General features: G+C 40.5%; 1 long non-coding RNA gene across 1 annotated transcript in view; it reads right to left on the bottom strand.

Moving 5' to 3' along the window:
* Positions 1–6,079: 6,079 nt before the first annotated feature.
* LOC144761976 (uncharacterized) overlaps positions 6,080–26,640 on the bottom strand; it is a 76,589-nt gene continuing 56,028 nt past the window's right edge. Inside the window, exons 3-4 of the long non-coding RNA XR_013595990.1 lie at positions 9,448–9,711; positions 6,080–7,172 (exon numbers count right to left, since the gene is read on the bottom strand). This is a non-coding gene — a long non-coding RNA (uncharacterized LOC144761976). The remainder of the gene's footprint in view (positions 7,173–9,447; positions 9,712–26,640) is intronic.

Raw genomic sequence — 26,640 nt, 5'->3', positions numbered from 1 at the left:
TTGGGCACTTCACTCTGTCAGGACTTACAATATCTCTATCTATAGTAGTCTTACCAGATCTTGCACGGGAACAGAGATGCTCAGAACCAAGATGCTAGTTCCCTAATCCCTTTTGACAATGACCCAAGGTCTTTTATAACAGAACCTCAGAGCATTACCTCAAGGGACGGGGGATTGGATAAAATAATAAACAAGAAGAGACTGGTCCAGTTCTGGTTCCTTCCGCCTGGTTCTTGGACACGTGCTCTGCCCTTTCTTACAGGAACCTGGAAATTAACGTATTCATTAAGCTATAACCTTTCAAAATTTCTTTCTCCCTGCTTCTATAATTACTGAGAACTTAAATCTCACCCACCTACACTTCACTGGACTTGTGCTGCTCTTCTGTATGGTAGTTTTTTGTGATATCTTCTCTTCCTGCTAGTTGTAACTAACATTTAAAAAACAACAGTAGTTAATGACTAGTTCCTTCCTACTTCTAACCTTAAGTTTTAATTTTAGGAAATGTACTCACATCACTAACTGGTAGAGTGTTGCTTTAATTGGATTCTGTAGATTACTTGAAAATATATCTTATTGGTGGATTGCCAGACTCCTTATTTATGCTTCTCTTTTTATTTACAGGTTAAATTTCAGCTTCCACTGTTCTAGCTTCTGGTAAGTATGCACATTTATTCTTGAAGGCTCTCTTATTAAACAAACGAAAAATTGTCCTTCACTCTGCTCCTTCTCACTAAGCCTTCTAATTATGTCTTAGACAGTTCAGAATATTTTCTTAACCTTGCGTTTTCAAACTTTCACTTTTCCTGGAATTCAATTCAATTAAATAACTAAAAATGCCACACTTAGCTCGACAAGTCCTCTCATAATTCTTCTGCCTTCTCTTGAACTCCGCTCTTCGTGGAGACAGCTCACACTGTTTACGTGTTGAATTTCTCCAGCTCTCGAAGGATTTGACAGATTAATTATCTTTTCCAGGGCAGCGCTGACTGAAGTAACTCGAGTGCATTAAGCACTGTTTATTTTTCTCCGTGACCTCCCTAATGTCAAGGAAATACACGCGCTGGAAATACGCGCCGTGTATTTAACAAATTAGGAATTATATTTAGTTTTAGAACTGAATTACAAACTTAAATTGCTCAGAATTAGCTTTCTCTAAACTGACTCGGCCAACGGACTCGGTGAAGTGCGCAGTTGAGAGAGGGCGCGCGCATCACCTGAGTTCCAATGAGCCGGCAGACTAGAACGCCCACTTACTCAGTGACTCGGGGCGAACCAGCGGCCAACTTGCTTCTCCATAGGCCTACCCGGGCTGACCAGGTCTTAGTTCTTCTAGCATCAGAAACGACTGGAGGTGAAAAAACAGCGTTGCTGGTAGCTGCTGCTAGGGTCCTGACAAAGTACACTTTACAAAACCCTTCTTATCAGTCAACCAATTTATAGAAATAGTCACTTCAGGACTGGTTTTAACCAAAGCATCCCGCATTGAGGGTGCTCTTCTAAATGTGAAGGTCGGTTGGTTTAAAAGTTCAGGGTATAACGTAATGCCAGTGTGCAGGATGGGCCAGTGTCTACTAACAATTTTCCTAATTGCCTGTTCCTGATTACTAAAAGTAGTGATCAGTCTAACTGAGGGCTTTACACTAGTCTGTTCCAAAGCCTCACCCGGCATGACATTATCAATCAACGACGTGCCCTTCTTTAATTTATCAAGGGCAGCTTGTAAATCCTTTTGATTATACCCTCTCGCCTTAAATCTTTCCTTGGATTCTTCTAAACAAATATCTAGGTCCTCCTTCCTGCTACAAATTCTTTGAATTCGCAAAAATTCCCCACAGGGGATGCTCTTAATAAGGTGTTTGGGGTGAGCACTGCTAGCATGGAGAATAGAATTCCCAGCTGTAGATTTGCGATGCAATTTAGTACAAATGGTATTATTCTCCACAAAGATTTCTACGTCCAAAAATTCCACCCTAATGTCACTAACCTTCGCTGTAAACTCCAAATTAAGAGAGTTAATGTTCAATTTAGTAACAAACTCAAGTGCTGACTCTTTAGAGCCCTTCCATATGACGAACACGTCATCAATAAACCTCCACCATCTGATGACAAGTTCGGAGACATCATCCGGATGTGTCTGCAAGAGGACGTTTTTCTCCCACCTGCCAACGTGCAAGCACGCATAGCTAGGAGAGAAACACGCCCCCATTGCGACACCTCGGAGTTGATGATACAATTCCTTATTAAAAATAAAGAAATTATTCGTTAAACATAATTCCGTCATGCGAAGCAGCATTTTATTGTGTTCGTTATAACAGATGTTTCTGTCAGACAGAAAGTGTTTAATAGCATTCAAACCATCCTGGTGGTTTATGCTAGTATAGAGGGAACATATGCCCATCACTAATAAGTGATCCAATTACCACTCCGGTGCTAGTTCCACCCAAAGGAGAAAAACACAAACTCCAGAAATCACTTTACTCACTGCTGGCTGCAGTGACTTTTTATTATGCCAGGTGCGAAATACTGTCAGTCAGGATGATGCGTTTCGGCTAACCTGTAGCCTTGCTCACATACCTGAGCTGCTCAAGCAATTACGTTTAAATACATTGGTGCATAGAATCACGTGATTACAAAACTACACAAATAATGAAGAGTGAAGACATACTGCGTGCACGTAAACTACAAAAATTAGATTTCAATTGTCTTTGTATATTTCATGTGGCGCGTAAAACGAACCAAAACATTTGTACAATAAAATTGTATTGTCCTTTGACTTCTATGTACAAATACCTTTGTATACTTCCGTGCTCTATATTTGATTGCTACACCATTTGAAAAAATGCTTACATGTACAAATACATTGCTAGATAGAAATTGGGGGTACAACTAAAATTCGTTACATAGCGATTACATTTTAACAGTATATTGTTATAAATATACCTTGCCCAATGGTAGGGAAAATTAAAATACCTTCTTTTTCCTCTTATGACGGTAAACCATATTTTAATTGCTCAAATGCATAGTATATACCTATATAGAGTAATACAAAATGGGCCTCATGTTCGCTATCGAGTGTTATTAGATGTCACCTCCTGTACCTACTTCAATGGTGTTTAGGTTCCCTATCTCATCCTAATGGAAAGACCTTATGCAATCTTAACGCAGTAAAAAGAAAATTTTTAGTGAAGTGAACCTACTGTGCAGTGTGATTAAACCCAATAGTGTAATTAAAAAAAAAACAATGTGTTATTACACATTAAACTATTCTTAGGGAAAAGCTAGAATAAGGCCTATTATACAATCTATTCTCATATGTCACTCCACATATTATTCTAGGCATCCCTCTATCCAAGGGTAAAAATACATTATCCTAGGGAGAATATTCATGTACATGCTCAAATTCTAAGGAATGTCAGGATGGTAGATAACAGTTGTGTTTAAAAACAATCTATATGTTGTAATTCTCTACCGGTTCAGTACATCATCTACTCCAAATATAGAAGGCATTACTGTAAAAAGGAACTCAGACTATTATATTCACACCATATATATATATATAAATATATGTACGCTCCAAGTTTGTTCAACAAACGGAACCGCACACAATAGCAGGCTGGCCCCGCAGTCTCCTGCAGGATCCTTTATTCTTAAAACACCAACTGGTACAAATGGACGCACCGAAGCCCAACGCATTTCGGGGATCCTTCCCCTTGATCACGGGCATGTGCAGTAGATTGACGCGTGCACACAAAGTCTCATGCTCTTTTTATATCACGCCCACAGATGGGCCGCCTGGGATTTGTAGTGCTGCCATTTCCCCACAGATGGGCTCTACTTACTCTTTGAAGTTGTAGTCCTTTAACAAAGCTCAGATGAGCCTCCAGTTGTTTCCGCTGGTGTTGTTTCTCGATACCTGCATTCCTGTATTGCTCCCCGTGATCGTGGAAGAAACAGTCCGCCCCCTTATGGCGGCGGTATGGTCACCCGACCTTGGACAGGCCAGAAAAATGTACGCTCCAAGTTTGTCCAACAAACAGAACTACACACGATAGCAGGCGGGTCCCGCAGTCTCCTGCAGGATCCTTTATTCCCCCCTATTTAGCCCCACGAATCGCTGTACGGAGCTGTTTTCCCGTACGAAATGTACACCGGAAACGTCCCTGTATGTACAATGAAGTACGATCCTAACCGCAAGCAAAACTCCATTCAAATCGTACCAAATACCATACGAACTAAAAATATGTACCATACATATCCTGGTCACGCTGTACGCGGCGTCCGTACGTAAACAGGAAGCATTTTCCGTCCGAGCAAGTATGATCCATTCTGGCGACACTCCGTACGACCCTATTGCTACCGTAAAAGTCCCGCACCCCGGTACGCGACAGGCACGCTATGAACCCCATCGACCGTGTCATCCCAGTCCTGTACGCCTACGACCTGGTGCATAGAAACCGACAACAGCGCAGACGGTGAGTACAATGTACCGCAACAACGGAAGTCTACCTGTACGGTGCGCCACACGCGTACATCGCTATTGCAATAGTGCTACGAGTCGCACATACGGCAGCAATGTTGGGGTACGGTGCGTCACACGCTTGCGTATTTCACCATTGCAATAGTGAAACGAGCCTTACATATGCCATTAATGTTGGGGTACGGTGCGTGGCATGTGAGGGGTGTGTGGATAGGACACCCAGCAGTGCCCAACAGTATGGGGGTGGGTGCAGAGGACTCCCAGCAGTGGCCAGACATAGGAGGGATGGGTGCACAGGACTTCCAGCAGTGCTCAACAGTACGGGGTGGGTGCAGAGGACTACCAGCAGTGCCCAACAGTATGGGGGTGGGTGCAGAGGACTCCCAGCAGTGGCCAGACATAGGAGGGGTGGGTGCACAGGACTCCCAGCAGTGGCCAGACATAGGAGGGGTGGGTGGTTAGGACTCCCAGCAGTGCCCAGACATAGGAGGGGTGAATGCAGAGGACTACCAGCAGTGCCCAACAGTATGGGGGTGGGTGCAGAGGACTACCAGCAGTGCCCAACAGCATGGGGGTGGGTGCACAGGACTCCCAGCAGTGGCCAGACATAGGAGGGGTGGGTGGTTAGGACTCCCAGCAGTGCCCAACAGTATGGGGGTGGGTGCAGAGGACTCCCAGCAGTGCTTAGTGAAAGGGGTGCATTATCATCATCATACAACAACTACTTGTGTGTATGTTTACAGCCCAACCTGTGACAGTCCTGATAATGCCATAGCAACACATTACTTACAGCAGTGTCCCACTCCATGGAGGTTTTCTACCTTTCACACACTGTGTGACACGCCACATGTGGGTGTGATGTCACATCACACATGCTGATCCACCCATATATGTTGCAGGCAACCTACACACCCTACTATCATGACTCTGTAGTGTATAGTCATATAACAGCCCACCAAACAAATAGAGCAAAAAGGATTAACACACTGTCATGTATATCCCGGACCTGATATGAATGTCCAGGTGGTGAAACGTGTACTCTTTCATGGAAGGAACTGGGTTGAAACACCTTAGATACAAAGCAATAAATTGTGAGTTGTGTGCACAAATCCCCAGCATTACAAATCCAAACATAAGGGTAAGGCTGTGACCATATATATCTGCATAGTGTGAAAAAGTCAGATGGTGTCCATGATGGCATTACTACATACTACAAACACAAGTACAGTGAGTAGCATGGATGGCATAGACCAATGAGCACAACTCATCTGTGAGCAGGCATGGCCATTGCTGAAGGGAATGCCAAAAAAAGAAGGAACTCTGCACAAAAGTAACCACAACAATGGTGCAACTGTCTGTAGTGAAGATCTCATGTGTCACTGAGGAAGGGACTGCAACATTCAGATGGCACAGAGATACCATGGTCCACCTCATTACCATCAGAAAATAGACATATTTCCCAATACAAAAACATTAACATTACAACAACTCCTAGGCAGACAGCACCTAAAGCAAGTACCTGAAATGTAATAGTTCTGGATGGAAAAAAATGCTTTATTCAGCTCCAAAAGGAAAATTAGATCATAAATGAGTCCAGGCTCAAAGAAGGCCAATGGCCAGTCCATAATATTGTTTCTTTTGGTGGTATGTTGGGGAGGTTGTCACCCCCAAACTTGCCTGCCCATGTTGGACTTAAAGGTTTGTGGACCCATGGGGGGCATCATCTGGGTCAGTGACCGGTACCGCAGGGACAGGAGAGGGAAGGGTAGGTGTTGTGGGTGCAGGGGAGGAGGAATCCTCCTCAGTGGCTGCTGCAGTGCAAAAGGTGGCAACATATTCTGCAATGCACACTGCTGCCAGTTCTGACAGCTCACAACCTGCACCCAGGGACACAATGGGAGTGGAGGTAGAGGGATGTGAGTATAGTGTAGTGTGTCTGTGTCTGAGTGACTGATGTCTGTCCCGAGTCCCTGTGGGTGTGCCTACATCCCCCTGAGATTGGGTGCCTGGAGAACTGCGCCTAGACTTCCGTGGTGGTGTGCTGGGTGTCTCTGGTGGTGTGCGTGCTCTGGTGTGCCTGCGTGTTTTGTGGACAGGTAAGGGAGAGGGGGATGTGGATGGGTCCGAAGGAGTTGGGGGGAGGGACCCCTGCTGGAGGGCAACTGCTGCCGTCAGTGTGGAGTCTATGGACGATAGACTCCGACGTTGGTCAGACATGTTAGCTGAGATGCCTTTCATGAATGACAACAACTGTGTCATGATCTGAGTTTGGCGATGGAGAACAGTCAGAATTCATGTCTGACCAACAAGAATCTGCTGGAGTAGGTCCACAGACTCAGCACTGAGGGCAGCAGGGGAGACAGGGGCTGCGGTGCCGGGGACCAATGAGACACAGGGGGCAGCATGGACAGAAGGGACACTAGCAACTGGGAGGGTGGAGATGGGTCTGGAAGAGGCGGGGACAGCCACAGGGATGGAAGCTTCTGTCCCTGCGTATTCCCCCTCCTCCTGGGAGTCAGAAGCCAAGCCGCCTGCATTTTAAGAGCTGTCAGCTTCCAAAGGTCCGGCCACCTGACTCCCCTCACCCTCCGTGCCACTGGCTGCCTCCAACTCCTCTGCGCAGGTGGCACTGTGGCTGGGTCCCTCCTCCTGGTCCGTGCTCATGTCTTCTCCGGTTTCGGTTGATGATGCTCTTGGCAAGGAGAAGAAACAAAAATGCATCAGCCACCTGTACACATGTGACACATGACCAGAAAATCATTTGTGCACATAGCAAATCATGGCATGCATCTTGAGTAGCAGCCACATTACTCAGCACATATTTTGGACTAGTACTGCACAGTTGGGATAGACACGATGCTATTTGGACACAGGGATCCAAATAACTGACCAGGCCAAAACTTGAGAGAGAGTCACACTGAGGAGGGTCCGTTTGTGTACATGAGAGCTCACCTATACAATGAAGTTATGCCACCTCAAGTTAAGAAATAAATGAACCGTTGTGTTGGCCCTCAGGGCAAAGTAACACAGCTCACCCCCCAAAGTTACACAACACAGAGAGCCCAGGAAATACTCTTTGATTAGAAGTAATGTCTTAAAATCTTGGCATATTGCAACTCTGCATACTTCACATAATCAACATGTATTGCATGTACAAAATATCCATCCTGTGAACATAACACATATGTGCCTTCATGAAAGAACGCCCACAAGGAAATGCACACAAACAACATAGACACATTTTTGGATACAGCTTGCACACTTCAAGATGAAGAACTGTTATAAACAAATGGTGTGGACCATATACCATATACATGGTCCAAATGAGGTCTTGATGTATTGACACAAATTATTCTGTATAATTGACAGCAAAGGAGTCTCAAGCACTCAAGACCACTGTGGGGACATGTCTATGTAGATCAAGGCAGACCATTAACCACTAACACTGGCTTCAATCAAAACCTGCAAGCTTATTCAAAAACATTGCACATGTTGTGTGCTGTACACTACCTTGTGACACAACTATAATGCAGACACAGAAGTGTTACCTACACAATCAGTCATATGCACGCATTCCAAACATTAACAACTCTCAACAAGTTTTGGGAGTGCCAAGGTACATCCATCTCTGTGAGATCAGTACATATGTGTCACTCCTCACAGGGGCATCTATCACCACATCTTAAAGTTGCTAGCACATAACAAACACTGGCTGTAATGTGAAGTTGAACACATGTCCCGAATCTGGACAATGCTTAAGCTAATGTGCCTCCAATAGTGAGCATGAACATCATTGCTGCATTGTATACACACCCTTAACCACATGGGAAATGTGAGCACTGTAGTGTGCGCAATAAGACCAAACAACTAAGCACCACAACTACATACATGTAGCAAATATCTTTGAGGAACAATCATCTCTGTAAGCAAACAACATAGCCTGTAAAGCCCCCAATGACAGCAATGTCCAGCACCACAGGGTAAGTGCATGGTGATAACTCTACCTTACAAATTACATCCAACGCTCACAACTGACAAGGACAAACAGGCAGGCCCATTACACCTCTCCTGCACAACACCACCATAACTCTGTTAATGTGATTGAAACAGCACAAGATTTAATATCTCAGAAGCAGGGTATCTAAAACTGTGCTGCAACTATAGTAAGAGTAAAGCAAGGTCACCTTGTGTGGCAGCCTATCCATATTACTCACAAACAAACTGTAACACATTCCTGGGAATAGGCACACAGGCACTGCCCAGTGTGAGTATGCCCAACACAAATCTTGTATCCATGGACACTGTGCACATGCAGCTAACACGTGATAAATTCAAAGTATGGCAGGGACCAATGCCACTGAGGCACATCCATGCTGAACACACATCGAATGGGCACAGAGTTGGATGACACACATGATTAGGAGAACAGGGTGTTGCAGGGGACTGTAGTGGGCACACATATCTTTGGGTCTAGAAATAGCTGACTGTATCCTAATTAACCGTCTTGTCACTATGCATATCTTGCAAATGATGTAGATCATGTATGAGTATGCAACATGTGACATGAATGCTGCTAGGGTGTGCATATTCAAAATTACACTCCCATGTTGAGATTAATGATCAGTGCTAACAAATATGAATGCCAAACACAGTGCACAGGTCGTGGCACAGGCAAGGTACCAACACATGTGACAGACCTCCCTCACACATGATGCGCAAATCAATGTGCAGTCCAATTGCCTTGCACCCTAGAAGTACATGTGCAATTTTTGGAACACAAAAAACCAGGGTACACATGTGGAGGAGGGGAAGGGATGGAAAAGAGCAACAGCTGAATATGGTGAGTTCATACTACAATGCACAAATAGCCTTTCTGACTGGACCCAAAAACTGTGGGAGTGCCTCCAGGTGTCAGTGCACCTCAAGTAGCATGTGACACACAACACTACAAACAGACATGTACCTACCCCCTCCTTGCTGCTATCCGTCCTGCAACTGCCTATGGAGGAAAACCACTTCCAGAACCCGGAGCATGTGGGGGGTGAGTTGATGGCTGCCGCCATGCCGGGGTGGAGCTTCCAGCTTCTGCTGGACCCGGGCGATACGCCAGGTCCAGCACCGGATGTTCTGCCACCTCTTCCTGATATTGATGAGGCGACGGCGAGGGTCCCCACAGACCGGACAGCCGTGGCGATGTCTGACCATATCTCCCCCTTCTCATAGGCAGTTACCTGTCAAGAAAATAAAGTGAAGCAACATCAGTACACCTGCTCCATGTCCCAGTAACACACACTTGCACTATATTGATGATGTGAACAGGGCATAGGATGCAGACAGGACTTGCATCATTGTCAATGTGAATTTGGCCTGTGCGCAAACACAAATGCCCTACATGGCTTCTAAATGCAACAGATGGCATAAGGGGTGTAACACACTCACTGATCATGGCACACACTGTACAACACATGCAAATGCAGGGTGTTGGACAGCAGGGGACATGCTGTCACATATCCCAATACGGAAAAAATATATTGAGAGGAACCCTTTATAGAAAAAGGGAATGGGTTTGTATGTAGACAAAAATAAAAAAAACCTGTATCCTTGTTTTTATGAGACAAATGTCTCAAAAGCTCTCAATATTAATGAGGCTAGTGTGGGCAAAGCTTAGAGTTTCAATCAGATTAACAAATTTACAATCAAACAATATCTACATTACAGTTTAGAATCAACAAGATACAGTGAGGGCAGAGAGTCGAAGAAATATGTTATATCTCCTATTTTATTGGTTTGGTTTATTGAATTGTATTGATAAAAACATCATCATATTTATTACAACATTGCATAATAAAATAATTCATAAAAAGAAAAAAGAATTTGTCGACGCGGCGTTTCGGTGAAAGAAATCGTCACCTTCTTCAGGACGCTTTTTTCATAATTAAAAATAATCTAAATCAAAAAGAATATAAAACAGTTGTTACAGAAGCTACTGCACTAGCTCTTAGGTTCATTACAGGTTATTTATATATTTACACAAAGAACATCTCTGCCTCTCTTGCACATTCCTATTTTATATATACATCTATGCATTTCTGGGATCGAGACTTTATTACATCTGCCTACCATTGTTGTGATTCTATCTATGACCCTAATTCGATATTCCCGATTTATGCCATTATGTGGTTATAACAAATATTATCCTTATAAAGGCATAAGAATCATGTCCATATTTAGTAATAGACCATGCAGTCCAAATACGGCAAGGCTACTCCAATAGACTCCTAAAAAGTACAACGCGTTCTTTAAACAAACCAAGCCTCCAGCAGCCCGGGAAATCCCCCTGCTTTTGTTTTGATTTGCACAAGAACTCCTGGAGTCCAGAAAGAACTGTTAGTTCTTAGTGCCGGCTTATGTCCAACCTTACGTCAAAATATACCAACGTTGCCTTTAGCAAAGACACGGTGGTTTGGAGCAGAGTGGCTATCTACTTGCCCGACGCCCAGCTGATGCAAGAGCCGAAGGAAGCCGACCCTCCCATTTGACGCACTGAGAGAGATGCTGTCTTTTTCTCCAGCCGAGAAAATCCAGCTCCGGTGTTTCCAGTCACCCTTGCGGGTTACTGGGAGATTGAGTCCTGAGAGAGAGATACAAGACCTCCTGCATTCTATTACCAAGGTGCGGAGCTGACTAAACCCTTAAGAGAATTCTTGACTCAGATTCTTGGCAAAAACCAACTTAACTTAAACTGCAACTTACTTACTCCTTCCCACATATTAGGCTTAGGTCAGGTACACCGTGGTAGGCGTATCTTAGAAGCACCAGTTGAGTACGTTAGTCAATGTTTTTATGTATGTATATATTTTATCCGTTTTAAAGTATCATATGGCTAAGAAACCATATCAATGCTTTTACAGTATTATTTCATAATACTCCTTTTACTGTACACACTTTACTTTATGATAAGTATTGCAATTGTGGCAATTCACTTCTCTTGCATGAGAAAGAAGACTGCTCAATAAATAACACGTTATTGAAAACGCCCGTCTCTCTATTTCTCTGCACTCTGGTGAAATTAAGCATTCACGATTGACTGAGTGAAATAACTGTCTATTGTTTTCACACGACTCTAGGGATATACTCTTTATTCTGAGGGAGCAAAGTTGTCATGTTTATGCGGTTGTCAAAAACGAATCCTTTCTTGTCTAAATCAGGACGGTTAACTCTTTCCTGAACATTCGAGAAAGTTTCTAGTGACCTCTGAGCTAGCTGGCAAAACTAATTAAGTCTATTATAGTCAGTAGAGACCCAGATGACCTCAGTCCTACGTCTACACTGCTGTTTATATTATTCCAATGCGCAGAGCCTATTGGGAATATAGGAACTACACTACATGGCGCCCAACGTTTGGTAAGGCGATAATCTAATGCAAGACATTAGAGTAAGTCAGTCGTGCTTTTCACACAGACCCCTTTTCCCGTAAAAACTCCAATAGACGTCTGGAGTGGGTAAAAGGGTAATATCCGCCGGAACTTAGTAGTAAGAGATGCCTATGTATTAGTTTTTGGTTTAGTCAACGTTGAAGGATACAGTGTTCCAAAATATTGTGCACCTAATCTTTGTTTCCTTGAAACTTGATCTGCAACAAAAAGCTTTCTGTTAGTAAAAATGACGGAAAGTGAAGACGAAAGAGAGGAAGCTAAATTAGCAGCTCAGCTCCTAGCGGATGACACAAGTCTCCAAGAAAATTACCCGAATGCTATAATCATTCCGGTAAATGTAAGAAAAACTATAACTAAAAAACGTATAGAAAATGGAGTATCATCAAGAGGTGGTACAGTCATATTCGTGGTAGAGGCTCATGAATATCGGCAGACAGAGGTATTCTATTCATGGATAAAATTTCGAGCAGCACACGCTGTGACACACGAATTCCACTATTACAAAATAGAGGAACCTTCGGATGAATATGCTCCTTTCGAGGACGTTGAAATCCCACTAACATACCAAGAGCACCTGCTCTGGTTTAATGGCGCCCTACAACATCAAAATCACATCACCAGGCTCGGTCCACTAGGTAGAGCAGGAGCCACATGGCCGGTTCTGGCCAGCTACATACCACATCCCGACATTGATAAAATGTCAGATCGGGAAATTTTAGCCCAGCTAAAACTACTAATTAAAATACAAAGACAATTGGTCCAATATGTCATGCGGACTTCAACAGTCCAACCAGCAATAATAATTCCACAGACCACCCCTCACCAGGGGAACACAAATAAAATCACACCACAGAATATACAAACAGCCATTGGCAAAATACCCGCAAAACGGGAACAAATTCCATTCTGGTTAGCACAAAAAATCACTCAGATAGAGGCAGTATTTCCTGATACTACACCTCATGAGAAACACAGAATTTTGACTATCTGCCTTCCATTGGGGGTCGCACCACATGTGGAGGACTGTGACACTTGGGGCACAGTCTTTGCTTCGATATACACAAAAACACATGGTGTTCCGTCTATGGCGATAATACCAGATGTGCTACGACAGATTCAAAATGAATACGGTCCAGAACCTGCTTTAACTCTGGGTATGAAATTACTGAAAGACTTCATGCAGGTCTCGGCTATATTATTAGCCAACATAAAAGGAGAAGCAGCATCTGTGGCAATCTGCCAGAAATTGAAAGAAACAGATATAGCAGAACAACCTTTTGAACTTGCCAGAATCATAGAAAAATCCTATGAAGAACTAGGTAGAGATAGTTTGGGTGGGAAACCAGTAAAACCCCAACTAACTGAAAATCCTGAAAAAACATTCATTAAAAATAATCTGAACACTCCAAAAAAGAGTTGGGATGGTAATAAACAATCCACTCCCAGAGAAAAACATTTTCAGTCCAGAGGAAGGTCTCCTCAACGGAGAGATAGATCTCCAGAACGAGGAAGCAAGTCTCCCCACAGGGAGCCCTCTGAGAAAAGATACAACCTTAGAAATAGGGATAAATTGAGAAAACCTGACAGATATCAATATATTGATACACGTCCCTCTCGATCTTTTCAGACTTCCTCACAGAAATCGGAAAGAAGAGGACGGCAGAACACAAGGAAGAGCACGTCAAGTCCAAAGACAAGGAACCTGCTCCTCAAAGTAAAAAATTACAATTTCCAAGAAAGAAGGTAGCCAGTAATAGAATAAAACATGCCGAGGATACTGAGGACACAACTGAAAAACGGAGAGTGGGCCCAGACAATGCTAGACAGCGCAGCAGAAGTAACCATAGCTCGCAAGATCCTGATGAATCTTCTGGAGACAGTGGACACAAATGAATACATTCAGGTGGAAACTGCAGACACCAGAGTTAGCAAACCCCATAAATTATACAAGATAACATTGCGTATAGATGGGAATAAAACTAGGAAAGTAAGGGGTCTCTTTTGGGATAACTTATCTAAAGGCTATGATATCCTGTTAGCTGAAAAAGACTGGCCACCAGAGTTTTTCAGGGAGTGCCCTCATGGCGAAGAAATGATTATGCCTGCCTTCTCAAATCATATTCCAATTCATAAAAAATATACATTTGCAAGAAAATGGGCAGTGGCCCAAGCTCCTGCATAATATAAAAATCATGTAGGATGGGATGAGGATTCTCCTTACCACAAAATCCAGTTAAAAAAATCAACCCACTGCACAAAGGCAGTACCCAGTTAAGCAAGAAGCGCAGTGAAGAAGGAATTTGGGACTTCTTACAGAAAAGCAGTACCTGTCTTAGCTGTAGGCGGAACAAGATCAGTAGTACTACCGCCCCTTGCTGGTAAAAAGGAGAACAGAGTTGTATCCATCGACCTGGTAAAACCACAATCATGTGGCCAATAATAAGTAGTAGGCCCATTGGACTCCCAAGAAGTAGCAGAAGACCAAACCTTGCTACAATCCAAGAGGTTCAAACTGAGAGACTAATCACTTTTGATGAACCTGCAGTAAATGAAAAAGGACTATGCAACAAAGCCATGGAACTTGTGCCTCTTGAAACCCAAATTGCAACAGTTTGTCAAGAAACACCAGTCTACAATAATGTAGCATCAGACTATGCTAATAAAACAAAGAAAAATGCAAAGGCAAATGAAAATCCGGAAGCGATTCCAACAATTGACAGAACTGCATCTGGCTACTTCAACAATTTCGATGACTTTTCGGATGTTCCAAGTGAGCATGAAGAAACGCCAGCAACAAAAACTTTCAAAGAAAAAATGACTGAACTTTTTCATCAACTAAAAGAAACATATCTGATTTCACCATGGATTGAATTTTGGATCGTGTTAGGTGTACTTTTCCTCCTAGTTTGGCTCAACATGGTTCTATGTTTGGGAAAATTCATTGAAGGAAAATATAGTACAATGGACACAGCAAGTCAGAACATCAACTTGGTCCTAAAGCCTCACAGATCCTCTCACATCGAGAAAAGAGAACTGTCATCAGTGAACATCACAGCCAATCCAATACCCGGTGGGGTAGCATGAGATAAACCGGATTATGAAATCTATGGCCCGATTTAGCTCCCAAATATCTATATCAATTTAAAGTTTCATTAAGTGACTTTGTAACACCAAGTACTTTCTCTGACGATTGGGACTTTGAAGATATTAATAATATGATGTCAGATTTAGTAATGTCAGCTAAATTCACAGAATATGATTATTTACAGGGTTCATCAAATTATGAAGAGTTATATTGCTATAATCATTATGGTCATCACTATTTGAATAAATCTGCTCAACCTAGAAATGTTTTTACTTATAACCAATGGGAACATTGTCCAACTCCACCAAAAGGCAGCTCGAAAACATTTTATGAGAAATTCCAGTACTTCTCAGGGTTTAACAACAGTGATCCAGAAACGTTTTATTTCACAATGTTAAATAAGACAGGAATGAAAACAATGTTGACAAATACTAAATTGATTTATTCTGAAAAAATGTATGATAACATGTATACATTTGGTTTTGAATTCTGGAAAAACAACATTGAAACAAAAACTATCTGGGGTTCAAAAGAATGGCAGGTACAAGGTCTAGAAGCATTATTTAGAGCCTGCATGATCCCAGAACAGATAATATTCCTGAATGACACAATTCAGCAAACAACTTGTCTTGGTTTAGCCAAGATAAAAGACTTAAATAAACCGTCTATTCTGAAGCCCATACCTGATAGTAATAGCACTACAGATGTTGAGATAAACGTATCCCATATTTTACACCAAAACAGAACAAATCCCGATTGGAAAAAATGGTTGATCTGGCCCACAGACACAAATTACTGTCAAGATAGATTCCTGAACAAAATACAGGGGTTCAAACAGACCAGGCCAGACCCAAGATATTCCTAGAGACAACATGCGGGGATAGTTACAACATACAGTGTAGGGAAACTATGCAATGGGTGGCTACAGAAATCCACACTGGCTGAAATTAAGCAACACTTGACTTTACTTAAAGACGATGCTGACTTGCGTGATTTCATACTGGGACCACGCAAGCAGCGTCAAAAACGTTTCATATACGCCGGTATACACGCTGCTTACAACGAAGCTTGAAAAGTAACACAAATTGAAACTGCATAAAAAATACGAGAAATTGATCGTATAAATTTCGAAAAATCACTTTCTGTAGTGGACAATGGGTTAACGACTCTGTCCTCCAGAAAATATTCTCTGGACAGCATTGTATCATCTGCGAATGTTATAATAGAGCAGGACTTGCTAATGTTACAACATGGTCATTCCCAATTGCGTTCTATTGTACAACTTGGCTGGACGTTGCAAAACCTGCGTTCAGGCTACGTGCCATGGCGTCTAATCAACATACCGTCATTATTTTCTATCTTTAACCTTACTGATAAACAAATCAGTTTGGCACAAAAAGGAGCAGACTATACGATTCTGAGCATTGAAAAACTTGAGAGATTACCATTGACAATGTCAGAGAGACCTGTCATTGCATGGATAATACACGGAACAATTACAATTCCGATAACAACTTTCCAGTTTAAGTATTGCCAAAAATATATACCAGCAGGCCTGTATGAAAGGTTGGGTAAAGGATACATCAAGTCAACATGGAATTTACCTTATACACACAAATGTTATAGTGAAGGAAAAAAAGAGGTATTCCTTAGTGGTAACAATTGCAAAGAATCACTAAGCGGTACACTTCTGTGTCAAGGTATTAACTTGCATGGAGCCTGCGAAGGTTCATCAAATAATCTTTCATGTCACCTGCATGGCACTCCTGCAACACAGATAGAGCCATTTTTTAGACAACTTTCCAATGGCAGCTACGTTCTAATAAGTGACCACAGCTGTTGTGGCATGGTGCCTGGAAAAGCCTATCTCGTGAGCGTTACTTTCATGGTCACTTGCTGTATGCAAGTATTGTATCCAAACAGCAATCCAGACATGGAGGCGGCAATATGGCCTTCTCTGAATATCTCTTCTATTCGAATTGATACTTTAAGCAGAATGAAGTTCATTCTTTTACACACAACTGTGCCTTTAACCTCGTCCAAATAGACGTATGATCTGCAAGTTGCAAGGACAGCGGCAGAGATACATTCCCTATTATCAACAAATTGCCCCGTGCATTTCGTAGAAATGTTAGGTCAAATCTTAAACATGTCTGATACCAGTGGCATCGTACATATATTTAAGACAATTTTTTCGGGAGTGTTAGCACCCTTTGAAACAGTTCTGGGCATTTTTCCGAATTTTGTCCATTCCCTTTTCGGCGGCCTACCTCTTCTTTTGGGACTCGTAGCAGGAATTTTTTTTGATCCTTCTGCTCCGATATGGCAAGCCAAGCCACAGACAAAGGTCCAGCTACAATGGAAGAGACGATCCTAGCAATACGCTACAGAGACCGAATCACTAAAGTCCTCGGATTAGCGCGGCTAAGAAACCTGAATACAACATGGTTTCTTTCATTCAGACCAATCTGGCAAGATTGCATCTTACCTGTGCATCGATGTCTGCTATGCGTAGAAGAATGCGTGTTGGACGTTTGTCTTACACTACCATCAGCAGTACCAATGGATATCGATACTTTGCTAGGTCCGGTAACGACTCATGCAAATTGTTGTCCCCAGCGGCTACCTATTCTGATGACGGCATTCGTTGAGACTTCACCATTACGAGTAGGTGGCGTGAAGTACGAGAGGAAAGCAGCACCAAACAGGTACAACCTTCTCTGAGCATTGCTGATCCAAACATCGATGATAGCAACCATTCTCACATATGCACAATTTCAACTTTTTCTAACTTGGTCGAACTTTCACCTGATGTTGTAGACCAATTTTTCGCAAGCCTGTCTGATATGATGTTCTTCCCTGAACAACGAGAATAACTTTTAAAACAACGAGCACACAGCGTTCCCTGAACTCTGAATTCGGCCTTCAGTTTTTCATAAACAAAAGTACTGAAAACATTTGGAACTATTTTTTGGCCTGAAAGCGAAAATATTTTATTCCACTTTCAAAATATTTACCATTTTTTTTGGCACATGGTACTCTGCTTAAAGTAGAACTATTCTTAGAGAACAGAGCTTCTATTTTTAGAGATACTAGAGACAATATTTTACCTCAGCCTCTAGCACATGTACAGTATTGTATAAATATGTGATGAAATGGTCTCGACCTTCTTTTCTGTATACAGAGCCATTTCATGGGTAATTTTTGCAATTCATTCAGCTGATATATATATGCATTTAACTGAATGATACCACTGCTTGAAAAACATACAGTACCAATACTCAATTTTTGTGTATATACCATACACCATTTCAAATGCAATTTATGTATTTTGGGGTGGGTTGGAAAACACATGCATCGTTAATATGTTTAGTATTGCTTAGTATTTAGTAATGATGGACAATTAATACGTGGAGTGGGTGTTGTGATTCTATCTAGGACACTAATTCGATATTCCCGATTTATGCCCTTATGTGGTTATAACAAATAATATCCTTATAAAGGCATAAGAATCATATCCATATTTAGTAATAGCCCATGCAGTCCAAATACGGCAAGGCTACTCCCATAGACTCCTAGAAAGTACCACGCGTTCTTCAAACAAACCAAGCCTCCAGCAGCCCAGGAAACCCCCCTGCTTTTGTTTTGATTTGCACAAAAACTCCTGAAGTCCAGAAAGAACTGTTAGTTCTTAGTGACATCTTATGTCCAACCTTACGTCAAACCCGGCACCTTTCAGGTATAAATATACCAACGTTGCCTTAAGCAAAGACACGGTGGTTTGGAGCAGAGCGGCTATCTACTTGCCCGACGCCCAGCCCGCAAGAGCAGAATGAAGCGGACCCTCCCATTTGACGCACTGAGAGAGACGCTGTCTTTTTCTCCTGCCGAGAAAATCCAGCTCCGTTGTTTCCACTCACCCTTGCGGGTTGCTGGGAGATCGAGTCCTGAGAGAGAGATACCAGACCACCTACATTCTATTACCAAGGTACGGAGCCGACTAAAACCTTATGAGAATTCTTGACTCAGATTCTTGGCAAAAACCAACTTAACTTAAACTGCAACTTACTTACTCCTTCCCACGTATTAGGCTTAGGTCAGGTACACCGGGGTAGGCGTATCTTAGAAGCACCAGTTGAGTACGTTAGTCAATGTTTTTATGTATGTATATATTTTATCCGTTTTAACCCCTTCCATGCTCATGACGGAACGGTTCCGTCATCAGCGTCGGTGCTCCGGTGCTGACGACGGAACATTTCCATCATGAGTCAATGTGATTTATGACCCTTCAGCACTGCAGCGAAATTCGCGCAGCACTGAAGAGGTTAAAGTATCATATGGCTAAGAAACCATATCAATGCTTTTACAGTATTATTTCATAATACTCTTTTTACTGTACGCACTTTACTTTATGATAAGTATTGCAATTGTGGCAACTCGCTTCTCTTGCATGAGAAAGAAGACTGCTCAATAAATAACACCTTATATTGAAAACGCCTGTCTCTCTATTTCTCTGCACTCTGGTGAAATGAAGCATGCACGATTGACTAAGTGAAATAACTGTCTATTGTTTTCACACGACTCTAAAGATATACTCTTTATTCTGAGGGAGCAAAGTTGTCATGTTTATGCAGTTGTCAGAAACTAATCCCTTCTTGTCTAAATCAGGACGGTTAACTCTTTCCTGAACATTCGAGAAAGTTTCTAGTGACCTCTGAGCTAGCTGGCAAAACTGATTAAGTATAATATAGTCAGTAGAGACCTAGATGACCTCAGTCCTACGTCTGCACTGCTGTTTATATTATTCCAATGGGCAGAGCCTATTGGGAATATAGGAACTACACTACAACATCTTATCTTAAAACAAATCTCATTAGGAGAGAGGAAATGATTTAATCTAAAAACCTCCTTATATGTTATGATACGTCAATTGCTAATGTTTTCACATTTTTATCAGGACTAAACATTTGATTATTTACAAAGTCACGTTATAGCAAATACACACACATGGTCATTTCAATATTTGTTAATCTGTGAACTCAATTCGCTACCTGTTGCTTATGTTCAACTTTTCTAGAAAAATCTGTCTATCTTTCTTATAAAATGTGAAGACATACCTAGATTGGCTACTTGCTATCAGCTTTTTTTTCAATTGGCTGTGTAGGTTTTTGCAGTTATTCAGGTTATCACCTATGACCTTTCTGAAATATGAAGAGGATTAAATTCAAGCCTTGTCGCGGAACAATTTCTAAACTTCCTATCAGTTAGATGTTAAGTCAAGGTGTGTGGTTTATACCCTAAAATGTGGAATCATAGGCTGTGTATACTTTCTCCACCAATCGTTCTAAAGTTATCTTCTTTCTATTGGTGGGATCTCCCTTTTACAAGAGTTGAATCTTTCACCAAAAAACAACTGTAAAAGTAAGAACCCGCTAGTTTGTATTTGGATCTTGCTGTACATGCAACACCTTCATGGTTATATAAATTGCTACATAGTTAAAATATTCCTACCTTAAAATGAATGTAAGGGTTAATCTTTATGCAGGTAAGTATTATTACTTTACTTCGTGATCGGTTGGTGTAAATTATCGTCAACTGTAAAAAGTGAATGAACCACTTCACTTATATGTTATGCACCAATTCTGTTGGTCACCCTCCTTCTTATGGTGGTATATTTACCAAAACTATTACCTCTAATTGTAGCTTTGAGGTTCAACAGGGTACACTTTCTTCCATAATTTAATTTGGTGTGTTAACCTTTAAAAGAGGTGTTTTTATATCTACTCCTATTTATAACAAGTATTCGATCTCATTCTTGCTCTTTACCTGTTTTAGGATTTTTTTGTGCATCTTATCTCAATATTATTAAGAGGTGTTATGCAGGACGGTCGTTTTATGCCTTGGTACAACTGTGAGGGATAAACAGATTATATTAGCCTGTCTTCCTACTTCATCTCTGTTTGTCAAACATTCTCTATTTATCTACCTGTTCCCTTACCTTATGGTTAGAAGATCTTGTCTTATAATGTGCCACTTCAGATGTAGAGGTATTTTTGTTTTCAAAGTTACTAACTCTAGTTGGGAAATAAACAATTTGTCTGATAAGTAATCACATCTAAATTCTCTCTAGTGGGATATCTAATAGCCTACCCTCCTTTAACTTACTTGTTTGCTCTCGCGTTGAGTAGTACACCACGGACCGCCGTGTTTCGTCTCCTGGCTGCAACTGAACTTGCCTATCCTTTTACCCCTCTTAAATACGCATATTGATTGATTAATTGGCTCTTAAAGTAGGGCACCTGTGTATTTGTTCCCGGAATCGATCTAGGTTTGGGTGGTTTTGTGGCGGCCATCTTGAAATGTATGTTCATTTCACACTACACAGGGATTTTCTGTTATTAACTCTATTCTTTCATTTCGCTGTAACTTTTTTCGTAGAATTTTTGCAAGCCCCATTTACATCACTTATTCTAATCATTCAAATTCATTTTGTAATGACTTGTCACTGCAATTTCTTTACTGCATTGGTTTCGTTCTATTCTTGTCAGTGCAATTGGCTCATCATTTAATCAGATCTCATATTTCCTAATGTAATCTGAGGTTCGATTGAAATCGGGTTTGTATCAAAAAGTACCAAACTATTTTTAGAATTTGGGACATCTTCCTCTTCCTATATATAATCAAGCTCGATTTTTGCGATTACATGGCGGCCATTTTAGAATGTATGCCCGTTTCACGATGCCCGCCGCCTTTATATTGTTAGCTGTATTATTTTCGTTATATTGCGACTTTAAAATAATTCAAAATTATTGCCGGTCCCTTTTTAGACATTTTATTGACTTTTTTTTATTCATTTTATTTCCACTTTTAAAACGGTTTTACCGGGTCCATTTGAATCTACTTTTAGTAGTGTGGTAGAGGTCGCATTCGGTCTAATCCCCTCTTCCTTTACCTGCTGGAAATTAATTGGAATCAAAATATTATCGAGACTGCCGAACTGTTCTCTCGATCGTTTTCCTATGTTTTTCACCCTTGTTTTCGATCACTGTAAATGTATGGCGGCCATCTTGGAATGTCTATAATCCCTGCATGATCATTTGGGTTTCATTCCTCAACAATGTCTATACTTTCATCTGTATAGCAATTTCTAATTAAGTCTAAGTTGATCATTTGAATCTTAAGAGATTGCATATATTTGCTGTAGTTCTTTATCGGTTTTTATTTACAGCAGTTTAAAAATGTCTCTATTTGACCCCTTTGGATCTATCATCTATGCAGTTGAATGTTGCTTTTACTTAGATGCAGTCATTATCCTAGTTGGTTTTCATTCCTCAACAATGTTTATATTTTCATCTATATAGCGATTTATAATTCAGTCTAAGTTGATCATTTGAATCTTCAAATATTGCATATAGCTGCTATAGTTCTTCATCGGTTTTTATTACTGCAGTTTAAAAATGTCTCTTGTTGACCCCATTGGATCTATCATCTGTGGATTTGATTGTTGCTTTTGCTTAGATGCAGTATCCGTTTGTCATCATGTTGTTATTCATTGAACTCCCGAAAGGCTATCAGAGGGTTCTCAGTTTATATTATCCTGTCCCATTCTTCTCTACTATTGAGCCCACTCTTATATGTGTCAAATTCGGATATATAATATTTTCTCTTTTCTTGCGATTTATATTCAAATCACCACCCCTGGTGTTCAATCTAACTATTTCAACAATGCACCACTGTAGTTCCTCTATCTTGTGTTTAGCTGTTACCCAAACTTCGACTTAGGGTGCGTTAGGGCGCCTAGTTCAGTTTGCTGATTTATCTTCATTTAACCTTAACCGAATTTCTCTTGATGTCTCACCGATGTATGATTTATCGCAGGGGTATTTTATCAAATAAATTACATTCTGTGTCCTGCAATTCACTAAATGTTGTATATTGTGGCTTATCCCATTGTATCTAACTGTGGGTCCCTTTATTATCATGTTGCAGTTTTTACAAGAATCACAGGGATGGTTGCCTACTTGAATTTTACCATCTAAAATGCCTAAATTATTCCTTTTTTCTTTGTCTGGAGATGTATGTACCAGGCAATTTTTTAACGTCTTATTGTATCTAAATGCGAATATAGGTCTTGGTAAGGAGACTGAATTCGCACCATTAAGCAGATTCCATTTCTGTTGATTATCGTTATCATTTTCTGATTGTTTAGGTTCAAATTGGCTGTCTCTATTATAATATTTGGCTCTCTTGTACGCTTTTTTGACTATTTTTTTCGGGTAAGCCCTCTCTGTGAATTTATTTGTTAAGACTTTTGCATGTTTCTCAAATTCCTGTTTACCTGTGCAAATTCGCTTTACTCTCAGAAATTGGCCAAAGGGTATATTATTGTTTTGGTTGGCTGGATGGTAACTATCGTAATGCAACATAGTGTTGTGGTCAGTGGGTTCAGTAAATAACTCTACTTGTAGGGTCCCATCTACATCTTTTATTTTTATAACTAAAAAGTCACAACTTTGATTACTAAAGGAGGATGTGAATTCTAAAGTATTGTCGCCAAGATTAATCCATTGTATAAAGGCTATTAATTCATCTTCACTTCCTCTCCAAATGAAAAATATGTCATCAATAAAGCGGGACCACATTTTTACATTTTCAAAAAATGGCGCCACTTCATTAAAAATATGTTGCTCTTTAAAAGCAGCTACATAGAGGCAGGCAAGGCTAAGAGCACAAGTTGCTCCCATCCTCGTGCCCTTTGTTTGTCTAAAAAAGTCCTCTTTGAATAGAAAAATATTATCTTTTGAAATTATCTCTACACAGTCTACAATAAACCTAGAGTGGTCAGAGAAGTTATCCTCTTCCCCTTTTAAAAGATTCTGTATCATTATCCTTGTATCATCTTTTGGAATATTTGTGTATAGTGCCTCTATGTCAAAGGTCACTATCCACTCATTATCTGCATTAAAGGGTATGTTTTCTATCTTGCTGATCATATCTGTGGTGTCTTTGATATATGCCTTTTGGCGGGTTACCAAGGGACGTACTGATTAAATGGTTCTGTCAGGGAATTTAGGCTGGACTCTATGGGTCTCATGGGTGGGCCTCGTATGCTTTTGTGGACTTTAGGCAGACCATATACGGCTGGGAAAGTTGGGGTTTCATTTTTCATATAGTTGAACTCTTCCTGATTAATTACTTCTTCTTCTAATGCAAAGTTCAACCTTTCTATTATTCGTTTTCCTAAGTCAAGCCATTCTTGTCTATTGGACATCGCATAATGCATTGAGTTATTGAGAAGGTCTTTAATTTTTCGCTCATAATCATTTGTGTCCATGACGACAATACTGCCACCCTTGTCGCCTGGTTTAATCGTAATTTCTTTGCATTGTTCTAAGGCACGTAAAGCTATTTTCTCCTTTTGTGTTAGATTATTTTTAATCCATGCCTTTTGGGTCAGTATATCTTCCAATCCCTTTTCTATTACTTTTTCAAAAATATCTACTTCTTTCCCCACCATGGGGTCTATGGGGGTCCACACGGATTTGGGTCTTAATCCTGATTTGTTGTCTGTTATCCTCTTCTCTTTACCCTCAAAAAAAATTTTTAACCCCATTTTTCTAAAGAAGCTTCTGAGGTCTCTTTCTAGATTGAATTTATCTACAGGTCCTGATATGGCAAAACCTAATCCCTTTTCTAGTAACTTCAGATCATCTATACTTAAAATTCTGCCTCAAAGATTTATCACTGGTTCTCTGGGGGTTAATCCCAATTCTTCTGGCTCTTGGTCCTCATGTAGGGACGCTGTTGGCCCAGGTTCTGGGGGTAAAAACCACACCCCCTTCCCCGTCCTCTCGTGTTCGTGTTTGGATTGGGGTTGCGTCTCTTTAAAAAAAGACAAGCTTTTTCTACTCGCTTTAATGCTAGTATCCTTTTCTCTTATCATCTGATTTTCCTGTACTGATTCATTTTCGGAATCAGTACTAGTATAAGATGTATCAGAAAAGGTTACTCCTTTCCTTGGACAATTGCGTTTGTTCGGTTGCCAGTTTCTTTTATATGTGAAATCTTTTTGTTTTTCAAAATAATCTGTATGGAGGTAGAGATAAGTTAGTTCAGGTTTATATCTTTCAGCATCTTTCCTGAATTTATTGCTCTTCTTGTTCACTAAATAATTCCTATATCCATTTAAATCCCCTTGAATTTCGTCTAGTTTCTTTTTAGCATTTTCTAATGAAGTATTGTCCCTCAATTTTGGTTCCATTTCGTCTATTTCACGTTTTTCTATAATCAATGTTTTGCGTGCTGTCTCAATTATTAACAATAACCAGTCTCTGCTACACCTATTTGCTATAAAGGTCCATGTTTCAATGAATGTATGTTTTTTAATAAAAAAGACTTGGGAAATTTTTGAATTGCAGACCTTTGGGGATGATTCTCTTTTTACAATATTCCACTAGGAAGTCTGCATGCAATTCTGTTTTTATAACCTTCTTCTTTAAATTCCATAATTTTTTCCACTTTTCTTCATCACTGTCTGATATTATTACTGTGTTTGTGGTTTTTGCAGGACCATTAATTATTTTGTTAAAATGGTCTTCAGAGAATCCAAAGATTTTAAATGAGTCCATATTCAATTAGGACTATTGCGCCTGTGAAGGCGCCTCACTAGTTATAGTGAGATCAAAGCAACACTCCCCAGTTAACAAACTGTGCTCGTTAAGGAAAAAAATATATTGGGAGGAACCCTTTATAGAATAAGGGAATGGGTTTGTATGTAGACAAAAATCAAAAAATCCCTTTTCCTTGTTTTTATGAGACAAATGTCTCAAAAGCTCTCAATATTAATGAGGCTAGTGTGGGCAAAGCTTAGAGTTTCAATCAGATTAACAAATTTACAATCAAGCAATATCTATATTACAGTTTAGAATCAACAAGATACAGTGAGGGCAGAGAGTCAAAGAAATATGTTATATCTCCTATTTTATTGGTTTGGCTTATTGAATTGTAGTGATAAAAACATCATCATATTTATTACAACATTACATAATAAAATAATTCATAAAAAGAAAAAAACGTTGTCAACGCGGCGTTTCGGTGAAAGTAATCGTCACCTTCTTCATGACACTTTTTTCATAATTAAAAACAATCTAAATCAAAAAGAATATAAAACAGTTGTTACAGAAGCTACTGCACTAGCTCTTAGGTTCATTACAGGTCATTTATATATTTACACAAAGAAAATCTCTGCCTCTCTTGCACATTCCTATTTTATATGTACATCTACTGCATTTCTGGGATCGGGACTTTATTACATCTGCCCACCATCTTATCTTAAAATAAATCTCATTAGGAGAGAGGAAATGATTTAATCTAAAAACCTCCTTATATGCTATGAGACGTCAATTGCTAATGTTTTCACATTTTTATCAGGACTAAACATTTGATTATTTACAAAGCCGCGTTATAGCAAATATACATACATGGTCCTTTAAATATTTGTTAATCTGTGAAATCAATTCGCTCCCCGTTGCGTAGGTTCAACTTTTCTAGAAAAATCTGTCTATCTTTCTTATAAAATGTGAAGACATACCTAGATTGGCTATTTGCTATAAGCTTTTTTTCAATTAGCTGTGTAGGTT

Source organism: Lissotriton helveticus, chromosome 6 (assembly GCF_964261635.1).
Source record: "Lissotriton helveticus chromosome 6, aLisHel1.1, whole genome shotgun sequence".
NCBI lineage: Eukaryota > Metazoa > Chordata > Amphibia > Caudata > Salamandridae > Lissotriton > Lissotriton helveticus.
Note: the sequence above shows the minus strand (reverse complement) of the source record. Positions and strands in the feature narration are given on the sequence as shown.